This window comes from Danio rerio, chromosome 17 (genome assembly GCF_052040795.2).
Source record: "Danio rerio strain M-AB ecotype USA chromosome 17, GRCz13ab, whole genome shotgun sequence".
Classification (NCBI taxonomy): domain Eukaryota; kingdom Metazoa; phylum Chordata; class Actinopteri; order Cypriniformes; family Danionidae; genus Danio; species Danio rerio.
This window is the reverse complement of record NC_141037.1, coordinates 33,513,874-33,527,066: the sequence shown is the minus strand read 5'-3', so window position 1 is coordinate 33,527,066 and position 13,193 is coordinate 33,513,874. Positions and strand designations below refer to the sequence as shown.

General features: G+C 38.4%; 1 protein-coding gene and 1 long non-coding RNA gene across 2 annotated transcripts in view; one reads left to right on the top strand and one right to left on the bottom strand.

The window, feature by feature from the left end:
* Window positions 1–13,193, bottom strand: part of LOC147839992 (uncharacterized) — a 782,854-nt gene that overhangs the window by 14,470 nt on the left and 755,191 nt on the right. The window lies entirely within an intron of this gene.
* LOC147839994 (uncharacterized) lies at window positions 930–12,921 on the top strand. Its single transcript, XR_015513550.1, has 4 exons — window positions 930–3,509; window positions 4,591–6,991; window positions 7,099–8,910; window positions 10,156–12,921. It is a non-coding gene; the product is annotated as an uncharacterized LOC147839994 (long non-coding RNA).

Here is a 13,193-nt window from a genome sequence, read left to right as displayed (position 1 = left end):
TTGTGGCTTTGTGGCTTCATGGGATTTTAATTACTGGTCATAGTTATTTAAAATTTCACTATTTTAAAATATATATTATTTAAATTACATAAAATTATTAAAAGGACAAATGCTGGACCTTTTGTCCATGGGGAGTGGGTCGTTCGAACCCTCCAAACCTTTCCTAGTTACCAACATGAATATTTGTCATTTTAAAAAAAATGCTAAATTGGTCATTTGGAAATGAATTTCTAGGAACTAAACTAGAAATATATTCAAAGTTGAATTTAAGGAATGGGGTAACTGATAATTTATTTGAGAAATGAACCCCAGTATTTTATCAAGAAAAAGTAAACAAGTTTAAACATGCTTTAATGGATTTCCTTATGGACACAGAATGATTTATGAATCACGCTGGTAGAACACTTGACTTCTCAAAATACCATAATGCATTTTTTTCTCTAGTAAATTCATTTCATATGGTCAACTTGTGGTCAATTCACTTACGATTCCTTCTCATGAACTAAAAGGGAGCCATTTCTACAATAAACGTCATCTTCCTCCGTTCAAGGGTGAAGAATGTAATTCCTCCACTACTAGCATCACCAAATGAAACTGCGAGACATAACCTTTAAATTCGAAAGTGTTTCTACTATGAGCTGAATCGCAGGTTGTAAAACAGCTCTGATAACAGTGAAACAGCAGTATTGGCAGTAAATGAGCCACTCACTACAGCAACAGATGAGAAGAGAATCAACGGTAACAGGTTTGACCATCATATCCAGTTCATTGCAAATACTCCACGGCTATTAGCGGGAAAACGTTCGCTGATCTCAAAATTGGGTTTTCTCAGCCTCTTTCCTCAATCTATATTGCTTTCTTGCGATCTCATCTTCTCCTGCCCTCTCCATCACTCGCTCCTCTCAGTCAGAATCCACTCTATTTTTCTTCATCTGTATCACACACAGGGCTATCCACCTTCTTCACTGCAACATTCAATCTTTCGAACAACCAAAAAATGATATCGCTGCAGAAACCTAAAAGCCTCATTGAGAGAACAGAGAGCAATGATGTTTTCCTCATGTTCTTACATTGACCTCCCTCTGGGGATTGCAGGCTGCTTGTGTTAAATGATGTGTTTGCAGGCCTGCTTGGCCTCTTTTAAAGCTCATACTCCTTTTTTATTCTGTAAATGCATACAAGTGCCTTTGTAACCTGTCGTGTCAGTAATGGTCCAGGGATAGCACTTCATGCTGTTTACTATAGGGCTAAAATATTGCTTCGTATGACTGTTGAATTCTTTTTTTTTTACAATTATGTCTGAGACAAATTGTTGTGATTTGTGTTGTGCATTGAGATTGCAATGGCATAGGGTTATGGGGGGGGGGTCATAAACTTGGCCTATTTTTCCAGAATTTATCAAATTCCTATAACACAGACTCATTCTGAAAACGTAGCTCTATTTATGTTTCTGTAGATTGGAAATTATGTAGCCAGAGGTGCATATGGCTGCATTTCGTCTTTAAAACAAACGCTGTGGGGCGTTATTACACCGTTCTTTTTTCGGCCCTACCAGCTGACCGCTTATCTCCTTATGGAGGTTGTCCTGCTGTTACCAGTTTGTCCAGTTAGCTCGCCATGTATGTCTGCAGACTTGAAATGCAGAGAGGAGTTGACCACGATGACGGGGTTCGAGTCTGGCAAAGAACAGTTTAAGAAAGCAGGTAAGACAAAAACAGAAGCCAGAAAATAAAACAAACAAGTAAATGACAGGGTGAGAATGTGGTAAAATCTGAAAACAAAGTAAAAATCAGTCTAGGCCTTTTTTTCTGTATTGCTTTTTAGAACTGTCGGTTGCGTTTAGGGAAGTGAGTGGGCACTGGTTAATTGGTGCTTTTAAAAACAATATTGGTTGGATTTACGGAAGGTGGGTCAGTCGATAGGTCAGTCTAATGGTCTCAAACTCAATTCCTAGGGCCACAGCTCTGCATAGTTTAACTCTGGTTTATTCGCAAAAACAAAAACTCCAAAAAAAAAAATACTTGCTCCTGGGACGTTTTTGGTGTTCTCCAGAAATGTATATAGAGGTACGTTTTCAGGTTGAATTCCTTCATCATGTAAAAGCAATGTTAGTATTTAGACTTGTTTTACCCATTATCTGTCTCTGTGTGTCTGTCTTATGGTTTAGTCCAAGATGTTATCACTGCAGCCCAGAGATCTCGAAGTAGGAAGGAGTTGCACCGCAAGTAGGTTGAGTTTAGCTTCGTGGCAAGTGTAGACATTAATAAAACACAATAGGTTGGACTCCATGTCATGTACAACACATTAAATAAATCAATTTTATCTCCAGGCGGTTTGTACAGCCCACAGCTTACATTCCATTTATATCTTCTTGTTTAGTTTGCCTGCTACACCCCCAACTCTATCTATTGTTTGAGCTGAAAAGTTAGTGACGGGTATCAATGGAGCCCTCTAAATCTTTTAATGCTCCTCGGAATTTTTAGAGTGAACAGTTTGGTAGTGTAAAGGTTTTTGCACGTTGAAGTCCGAACGTGTTTTTTTCAAATGACTAAAAAAATTTTTGTCTGCCACATTCTGTCTTTATATTAATTGATGCACTGTATTTTTAATAAAGTTATGATGCTGGTCAAGTGATGAGAATCTGTATTTTGCCTTTGACTTGTGGCTGTCAAAATCAACAAAGGCTCAATCTGAAAATGTAGCATATACATTTCTAGGGATCATAAATTATGTAGCTATAGGTATGTATGGCTGGATTTCGTCTTTAAAACGAACACAAAGGTATGGTATGATGCCATTCCTATTCGCGATAGCAGCTGACTGCTTACCTCTGTATGGACGGCTTTCCCACTGTTACCAGTTTATCCAGTGAGTCTCCGTATACTTGAGACGCAGAGAAGAATTGAGTGCAATAAAGGGGTTTGAGTCCAGCGAAAACCAATTCCAGAAAGCTGGTAAGCAAAAAAATTGAAGCCAAAAAATAAAATAAACAAGTAAACAACAGGGAGAGAATGTGAAAAAATCTAAAAACATGGTAAAAAATCAGGGGGCTTTTTTTTTGATTGCTTTTCAAAACACTGTTGGTGGGGTTTAGGGAAGTGGGAGTGGTAGGAAAATCAGTCGGTCAGTCAGTCGACAACGGCCTGTGGTGTATTTTTGTGAGAAGAGCAAGCGCGAGTGACACTCGTAAGAGAAATTTGAGATCTCAGAAAGCGTACACAGCGGCCACTGGTAGATTCGCACAGACTGCAAAAGAAAGTAGCTCCTGGGATGTATTTGGCGCTCTTCAGGAATGTAAACAGGGCTTTATTTTCACAATGAGCCTGGGTTGGACAAAACATGTTTTAAAGGCTTTTTTGCATGCAAAAAATTGAAAAATGGAAACTGATTAACATTTTTAAGGACAGAATAGTTTTAAAAATGCCAAATACGATTGACACAACCTGAGGTCAGTTATTTTTTAATGAAAATTAGAGAGCATTTTTTTTAAGCCATACTTTAAATCAGGGGTCTCAAACTCGCGGCCCGCGGGCCATTTGCGGCCCTCAGTGCAATATTTTGTGGCCCGCGCCGACCGCTGTACACTGACAGAATCAGCGGAGCGGGGAGAGAGTGCGATCCCCGCTCCGCTGATTATATCCGTACACAGCGGTCACTGGCATTCCCCGCCCGCCGTGTAAACAAAGGGGCGGGGATGCCGATGACGTCACCACGCACCCCGCCCCTTTGTTAGACGCTGTGACGGGCGGGAAGTGTAAGGAGGGAACTCGCGCCGGCCAGAACCAAGGTAAGCTGTTCCCGCCCCTGCCTGCCACTTAGCTACCTATCTGCAGCCTGCCACCTACCTAGCTACAGCCTGCATCTTATATATATTATAGGTAGATACAGACTGGTACAGACTGATGTGACTGGAGTGGGGGTGTTTTATTTATACATATATACGCCTTTTTTTTTTAGGTGAGGGCAAGCACGTGCACACATAGGGCTCAACCTGTGCAGTGCACATGCCCTTTTTAGTCTTGGATAGAAAGTGCGCTTCCAAAATGATCAAAAGTGCCCCCGCGACGCGGCACACCTTCGGTCCCGCCCTTCAGTAGGCGCGCGACAACACAGCTGATCAGTACGCGCGCGATAACACCGCTCTTCAGTACGCGCGCATCCACTATGCAGATCTGCACCAACCCCCCCCCTTCCAAAAATTTATCCTGCACATGCCCTTCGGACGGTCTCAGCACGGGCCTGGGTGAGGGAATGGAAGTTTTGAGTGAGTTCCCCCAAGCCATACTGAGGGTCTCAACTGCTTCCGCTCTAAAGCCAAATGTGGTTCAGATTTGTGAGAAGAAGCGCTGTCAAGTCTCTGGCAGCAAGGAGTAGGCAAAAGATGCCATGTTCAGAAGAACTGTTCATAATCTTCACTCAATGTTCTATTAATGTTCAGGACACTTCATGTTCAGAAGAAATAATTAAAACTGTTAATAATGACATTTGAGGACTTTTTTTTGTGAAATCCCTTATGCGGCCCAGCCTCACCCAGACTTTGCCTCCTGCGGCCCCCAGGTAAATTGAGTTTGAGACCCCTGCTTTAAATAGTCCATAAATATTCAACTTTTCATATATATTTTTGTTGTTTGTTTTTGATCTTTAAAATTAATTACATTTTTACCTCTACAATGTAATTATTGCAAGTGTAAAATGTAAAGCAGATTGAGTTTATACAGCTATTATGTGTGAATTATTGTTTAGAAAAAATCATATTTAAGAAACGGCCTATGAATTATATATAAACAACAAGATGTTAAAACCTTGTATAATATATACCATGTGTGTGTATGTCTATATAGAGCATGTATGCAAATTTCTAGGAATGTCCTGATCAGGGTTTTTTTGCCCTTAAGTCCGAGTCATTTGAACTTGAGTATCGACCAATACCGAAATCTGATCCGATACATCTATAATACATAAAAAAGAGTGAAGAAACAAATCCAGGATGTTCCTTATTTTGCTTCTGTGTTCTATTTTGCTGACACCAATAGTGTCTTCAATAAAGTGATGTCATGTCGCACACATTGCTGTTTTAGTGTGAAGTCAAGTAATAGGTCTAACTCTGTGTCTCTGCATACATGTAACTATAGATGTGTTAAAAAATAATAAACATATACATATAGCCTATATTCGAGTCCTAATCAGGAGTTAATCCCGATCCGATCACATGGTTGGATCTGGACATCCCAACAAATTTCAGTGACTTTTAGCCAGCATGAATATAATTGCAACTGAAAACCATTAGATGTATAATTGCTGCATGCAAGATTCAAAGATTAACTAAGTTCTGTTGACAGCTGACTTCAAAAGAACCTTTTATGCCAATCCTGATTTTTCAGGTCATTTAAGAGCATTATTATTTCTCTGAATGAATATGTTAGCAGCTCGGCTTTAGAAAAGCTCTCATGCTGGAATGAAACTATTCTCCACTTTACTGGACAAATGGGATTACACTCCACAAAGTCATTGTTCATGCAAAGTGTTTGTCCAGTATCTACTTCATTCAGGTGGCACTAGAAGCGCAGCCCACATGGCTTTAAATAGAGACCTGTGCTGCGTTTGAAACTCTCATTTCACTTTTTGGAGTCGTTTAATGGAGTGAATGGCAAATATTGTTCAGTGTTGTGATATGAATATGTGTGGTATGACTGTGCGAGTGCTGTGCTGGTCTGCGCTGATAGTTCCACTCTACTGCTTTCAGCTCTCGCAGGCCAAAGCCGCAGCGCTGCTGTTGAGCTGAGATCCACTACAGAAGAGCTCAGGCAACATAATGCAGTTATCACAGCCTCTCTGAAAGCCAAGCAAAAACAAATCGCTCTCCAGGTACGAATCTGTCTTCCTCACTGCGCCTGCACTGCGCTGTTGCTTCAAGACTTTGATCTCCTTGCAGGGATCCTTCCATATCTGTTTTCATGATTTTAAGCGACGTCTCTGAAGTACACATGTCGTTTCCTTCTTTATTTTTTTACAGGATTATGTTGTAAATCCCTTAATCTGTAATGGCAACTGTTGTGCGTATGTGAGACAAATGTCAGATTTATAAAATGCTGTCTGACGTGGTAACTGTATGATACTGTATACAACAGAAATGCAAATATACTCTCAAGATTTGCTTGTTTGGTTATTATTGCTCATTCACACAAGCTTTATACAAATAAAGGCATTTTTTGTGAAGATGTAGTAATTCTATGGCATTACTGTAGAAACCATTGAATTTTTTTTATTGTGCTATTTTAGTCTCTCATTTCAAAGGTCTCCTACAATGCTGTAGATATGCATGCATCCAAGGTCAAAAAAGCCTTTTGTTTTTTTCTAAAAACCCTGCATAACTTGTTTCTCGTGGTAAGGTTATACTTTCTTTTGTTTGTACATTTTGAAACCTTGCAATTCCTCTACATCATCATTAACAAGTACAGTAGATGTCCATCTGGGAAGGAAATTAATGTAGACTTATAGCAAAATATGCTACTAAAAATACACTCACCGGCCACTTTATTAGGTACACCTTACTAGTACCAGTTTGGGCCCACCTTTGCCTTTAGATATGATTAAATCCTTCGTGGCATAGATTCAACAAAATACTGGAAATTCTCCTCAGAGATTTTGGACCATAGTGACATGATAGCAACACACAGTTTTTGCAGATTTGTCACCTGCACATCTATAATACAAATAGCTTGTTTCACCACATCCCAAAGGGGCTCTATTGGACTCATCAGACCAAGTTATGTTTTTCCAATCTTCTATTGTCTGATTTTAGTGAGCCTGTGTGAATTGAAGCCTCAGTTTTCTGTTCTTAGTTGACAGGTGTGACACCCGGTGTGGTCTTCTGCTGCTGAAACCCATCCGCCTCAAGGTTTGATGTGTTTCGCTTTCAGAGATGCACTTCTGCATCGGTTGCAGCAAGTGGTTATTTGGGTTACTGTTGCCTTTCTATCCGCTTGAACCAGTATGGCCATTTCCTCTGACCTCTGGCATCAGCAAGACATTTGCGACCACAGAAATGCCACTCACTAGATATTTTCTCTTTTTCGCACCATTCTGTGTAAACCCTAGAGATGGTTGTGCATGAAAATCCCAGCAGATCAGCAGTTTCTAAAACACTCAAACCAGCCCATCTGGCAACCATGCCACGTTCAGAGTCACTTAAATCACCTTTTTCACTTAAATTACCTTTTTCCCCTATTCTGATGCTTGGTTTGATGTAGCAGATTGTCTTGACCATGTCTACATGCATAAATGCACTGAGTTGCTGCCATGTGATTGGCTGGTTAGAAGTTAATAAACAGTCGGACAAAGTGGCCGGTGAGTGTATGTGCCACAAGGTAAAGGTAAAGAATCAAAAAAATAAATCTCCTGTACTACACTTATAAAAATATGAATATTAATAATCAGTGAACATTTTGCATTTTGTTGAAACAATGAACTAACTCACATGTAAGTATTTTAGAGTCAAAGTAGACGTTGTTGGCAGATGTGAATGCTTCCTCACTTTTAGAGATGGATTATTCTATCCTCCTGTTTCCTCAGCACATTTTTTTTTTTTTTTACTTTTCAAGAGTTCACACTTTGCTGATGATTGATTATAAAGCTTATCTGGCATGCTGTCCCAGGAGAGAGCCGTGAGCTCATAAGATCCTCGAGCCTTCGAGCTGTAAGCAATCATAAGCATGTGATCCTCTTGAAATTAGTTTATAAATAAACTTCACGTAGCGTCAATGTTTCCACCCGTGTTCTCCAATTTTTTTTACTAAGATTTGAGAGAACTAACATGAAGCTAATCACAGCACAATTCTCTTGGGTGCATATGCCAAGAACTTCACATCTGGTTGTGCTTGCGAATATTTGTTATTTCATCCACTTTACGAATTAACTGTCAAAATGAAAGTATGTGATACAGTATATCATGGTGACCACACTGTAAGAAATGCTGGGTTATTTTCACCCAAATTGGGTGAAATTTGGTCCTATAAATTTAATAATAAAAAAAATAATAACCAAGCAGTTAATTTAGTCTGTATTATACCCAGAATTGGGTTAAAATAACCCAGAAATTTTAGAGTGACGATTCACACATTTCCATGTTATGATTTAGTGTAATGTACCGTCAAAGTTCTTTTGTTGGGCTCCTATTAATGTCTTTTTAAAATAGTTAATGAAAGCTCCTGTAAGAATGGGTTTTAACCACAGCGGTTCAAACTGTAGTTCTGCCAAGCAATTAAAGTTATCAGCATAATGGTAAAAACTGTACATTTCTAGTCAAACCATTCTTATGCAATCTCATACCAAAAATGGAAATAAGGGCAGTATTAATAGCTATAAATGTGGGAGAGCGTTGATATTATGGGATTGTATTGTATTGCAATATGGAACAGTTAAATGTTGATGTTAAATCAAAAATAATTCACAAATACTTGAAAATGAAATGATTTAATGACAATAATTCTCTATGGTTACAACTGAATTAATTACAAAATACTGTATAAAATGCTAAAATATGAAATGATAAAACATATCATATGAATTGTACCCAGCTTAAATGTAAAATTAAAGTTACCAGAGGTAGATGGAGAGAGACAGGGGGAGGGAGAGAGAGACAAAAAGAGCAGGCCCAGAAGTTAGCCTGATTACAGTAGAGTCAGAGAAGATGGACACCAGAGGAGGAGAGGAGCAGAACAGAGCAGGAAAAGACAAGCCAGGAATAGAGAGGGCAGGAAAACAGACAGAGCCCGAGTTTACCCCATATTTTGTATCTTTCTTGACCATGTGACTAAAGCCCAACTGCTGAGACATTCAAACTGACCAATCAACATGTGACCAAATCATAAAACCCCCAAAGTTCACACACCAGGGGTCCGTTCTTCGTACGTGGATTACGATTTGACACGATCCAGGATCGTTTCGTTCTTCAAAGCTGATCCGAGAGTTGTTGTCATAGCAACAGTTCTGCTAGGTCAAACCTGATCGGGAGCAGGTTCAACTCATATAAACAGGATTAGATCGGCTCATTTCAAGCAAAGGTAATACAGAAATTAGGTTCCAAATTCTTATATTTTCTTACAGTAGTAGTTATATACACTTGGGAAAATGGTACATATTTTAACTATATATATAAAGTTATAGTTATTAATAAAATAAATAAAGTTATACATTTTAATAAAACTTATGCAATCTGCACCCTCGAAATGAAAGTACAAAGACTGCCACCTGGTGGTGCAAAGAGAAAACTTATTTATATGAACTTTTTAGATCGCTTTAGTACAGATTGTGTATAATAGAAATGCACAATATGTGACTTTTTTTAAAGCAATAATACATTTATGCAGCCATAAACATGTTTTGACAGTTAATATACCAGTGCTTTGATGCTTCACAAAGTTGCAGACACCTTTACCAATATAAAAATGCTTTTGTAAACAACCAGTTATTCTTTACCCTACTGAAAAATCCAGCTTAAACCAGCCTAGGCTGGTTGGCTGGTTTTAGCTGGTTGACCAGGCTGGTTTTAGAGGGGTTTTGGCCATTTCCAGGCTGGTTTCCAGCCATTTCCAGCCTGGTCTTAGCTGGTCAGGCTGGGACATGACCAGCTAAAACCAGCTTGACCAGCCTAGCCAGGCTGGGAGCCCAGCCAAAACCAGCTATATCCAGCTTAAACCAGGGTGGTCAAGCTGGTTTTAGCTGGATTTAGCAGGTCATTTTTCAGCCTGACCAGCTAAGACCAGGCTGGAAATAGCTGGAAACCAGCCTTTAAATGGCCAAAACCCCTCTAAAACCAGCCTGGTCGACCAGCTAAAACCAGCCAACCAGCCTAGGCTGGTTTAAGCTGGATTTTTCTGCAGGGTAAACCGATCAAAAAACGGCTACTATAATAAAGAAAATCTTTTTCTAAATGTAGAACTAAATACATTGATTTGCATTGAAATACATGATGAATACACTTGACACATGAAAGTGTAAAGCCTGCAGCTCACAACAAATGTGGATTTTTTTGCTCACATGGATAATTGAATATTAATCAGATGATGTCATTACGCTGCTGTGCCGTCAGCCAATCGTTGCACTGCTGATCATGATTTCGAGGATCGATAGATCTGTCCTTCACAACACACGCAGCGATCTCAGATCAGTTTATCCAGACATTCTAATCTGATTCGCGAACTTGTTTGAAGAACCAAATTAGCGAGAGATCAGTTATCAAGATTAAAAGATGATTAAAGATTGATCTGGATGGGACAATCATTAAATCATTAGAAAATGCTCAAAAACTACGTCAGTCCACATAATATATGCACACATTTTTAGAATAAAAAAGCCAATTAAAAAAAGTCAATTAGTTTTTATAGCTTAATAGTGGGATTTTACTGCATGTTATGATTTCTCTCATTAATGTTCCATGAAGCACTGCATTTCCTCCCCTTTACTTTTCCTGAAAAAGTGTAAAAGCTTGTCTGATAACACTGTGTATGGTAACAGTTGTCAACACAGGTTAAAGCGATAAAGGTGGAGGTTTATAACAGGTTAAATAATATGGGCCTGGGCACAGTGTGGCATTAAAAAGACAATAAACGATCTCTAGAAGCATGTGCTGCGCTACATATGGTTATCTGTCCACGACCGCATCTTTTCGCTTGCATTATTTAGCATATTAAAAAATGTCTCTGCTGCTGACTGGCCTGGCAGATTGTCCTCTGTAGTATTTTATGAGATGTCAGAATCGAGACTTTACTGAGGCTGGAAATATTTAATTAGGGACTGGCATTCTGGCTAATGGTGCAGTGCTCTCTGCTTCCTCACTGGAAGAGATGTCAAACATTGAGTTTACAGAGAGTTGCCCATTTAAACGAACACAACTGCAGGAACAGACTTCAGCATAAATTGCATGGAGGAGCTATTCACTGTAGACAAGATCTACTGTGAGAAACATATTGTGATGCCATTTATGTATTTGAGCTGAAGCAATTAGAGTTGATAGGTCCAGAAGGAATGGCCTTGTTTGTTTTGTCATCAGGCTTGGTTTATATTGGTTTAATGCTGGTCTAGTTGGAGAATGAGCATTAACAATGAGAACTTAAAATGTTTTAGTTGCCTCCTTACAAAGAACAAATAATTATGTGGAACAAATATCAAAGGAATTATTAAAAATGACAAAATTATTAATTAGGATAAAATTCATAATGTATATCTTGATATTACTTTGTGAAATAGTCGCTTTCAGTCATTAATTTGCATATAAGACTATATTGAACCTATTTTTGATTCACTTTGAAGAGAAGAAAACCAAGATGGGATTTATTTGGGAGTCTAAATTCACTTTTTACAGTCTTTGTTTCACTTTACTAAAAAGAACCGAATCACAAAATAATTTGTTTTCAAATTAGACTGCACTGATCAAACTATCTGTTTTCGATTCATTTAAAAGGACCAAATCACAGAATCATTTGTTTGCAAATTAGACTACATTTGTCAAGCTACATTTATCTGATTAACTAAAAAGAGTGGCATACTAGAGGTATTTGTTTGTAATTCTGACTACAATGATCAGGCTGTTTGTTTTTGATGAATCAAACTGTCTCTTGGAGTCATCTGTAAATCTGACTGCACTGCTATTGGTTTTGATTCAAGAGAAATTACCACTTCCATCCATTCATGAATCAGCCTACCCTGGTCACACTGTCTGTTGAAGAAGAAGAAGAAGAAGAAGAAGGAGAAGAAAGAAAAAAGAAGAAGACGAAGAAGAATCACAGAGTTCAGATTTTTTCTTGAGTAAGAGAATACTGGACATACCACTTCATTTAGTAAATCATAAAAGTCATGAATTGTTAATACTGGTCACATGGTTGATTTCTGATTTGCTAAAAAGAACTGCTTCATAGAATCTGGTTTGCTAATCATAGATTTCAAAGGGTAATGCTATCTAATTTTGATTCCCAAAGTCATAGAGTTATTTACTGCAAATTAGTCTAAAATGGTTACACTTGTTTTTTATTCACTAAAAAAGATCTTGCAGTCATTTATTCACAAATCAGAACTATTGAGTCACTTTTTGTTTCTGATTTATTCAAAAGATCTACCTCACCTTGACCTGTGGCAGATTTACAAGATTTCTACAAGTAAATCTGTCCTCTAAGTCCTTAAACCCAATATCTAAAGAGACATTCACAACTTGCAGATGTAATTTCCTGTGCATATGATCAACTCCATAGAGAGATGTGACATAATAAAATTAAGCTAGCCTTTATATGGAGAATGATTACTGAGCTTTAGAAAATCCTCATTCAATATGTCTTTACAGCAGGCCCATAGCTGGAGCCGTACAGGGGTTTACACCCTTAGAGATGCGGCCATCAATCTTTTGTGTTAACATCAAATTTTCCCATTTAATGGGAACAGGCTTTAGCTTATTGTTCTAGTGTTTTTATGGCTCTAAGCCAGAGCTCTGGGAGTAAACCTGTTCATTTTGATCCCCACTGCCTATCCTTCATATAGCGAGATCTGGCCCCTAATGTCTACTTATCGACCGCTTGAAGTGGCCAGATCCCCTTCACTCTAGTGAGTGATGGGGAATAAAATGGACGGCTAATTCCAAACTTCAGGTGGACATTGCTCAGTGTCTGTGCTCGAGAGCAAGGCTTCCTTCTAAATCTTTAATAATAGTAAACATTGAACCAGTTTAATTAGTTTGCTCATTAGCCACACTGTCAGAAATAGGTTCAAAAAGGTTCAAAATCTGTCATCGGAGCAATATATTTTCAAAAAGTACATATTGTACCATAAAGGTTCATATTACTACCCAAAAGGAACAAGAGTGTACCTTTTGAAAAAGTAACCCTCCAGTGAAAGTTTTCCTCCAGTTTTTATGACAGTACACAATGTAGCTTCCAAAGTTAGCTCCACATAAATTAGTTTTTGCCAAACATTTTAGATTATTTGCCCTTTAATATTTTGTCAATAGATCAATGTCAATGTTGATAGATCTAGGTTGCAATAGCATAAACTGTTGATTTTTTTTTTTTTTTTTTAATACAAAATTTACACTAAAATTTGTTATTAACTGGTGGGGAGAGCAGGTTGAGATACCGGCAGCTGGTCAGTGGCCCAATCAGAAATAATAAATAACACCTGTTTTTCTCAAGTGATTGGGCCGGAGAAAC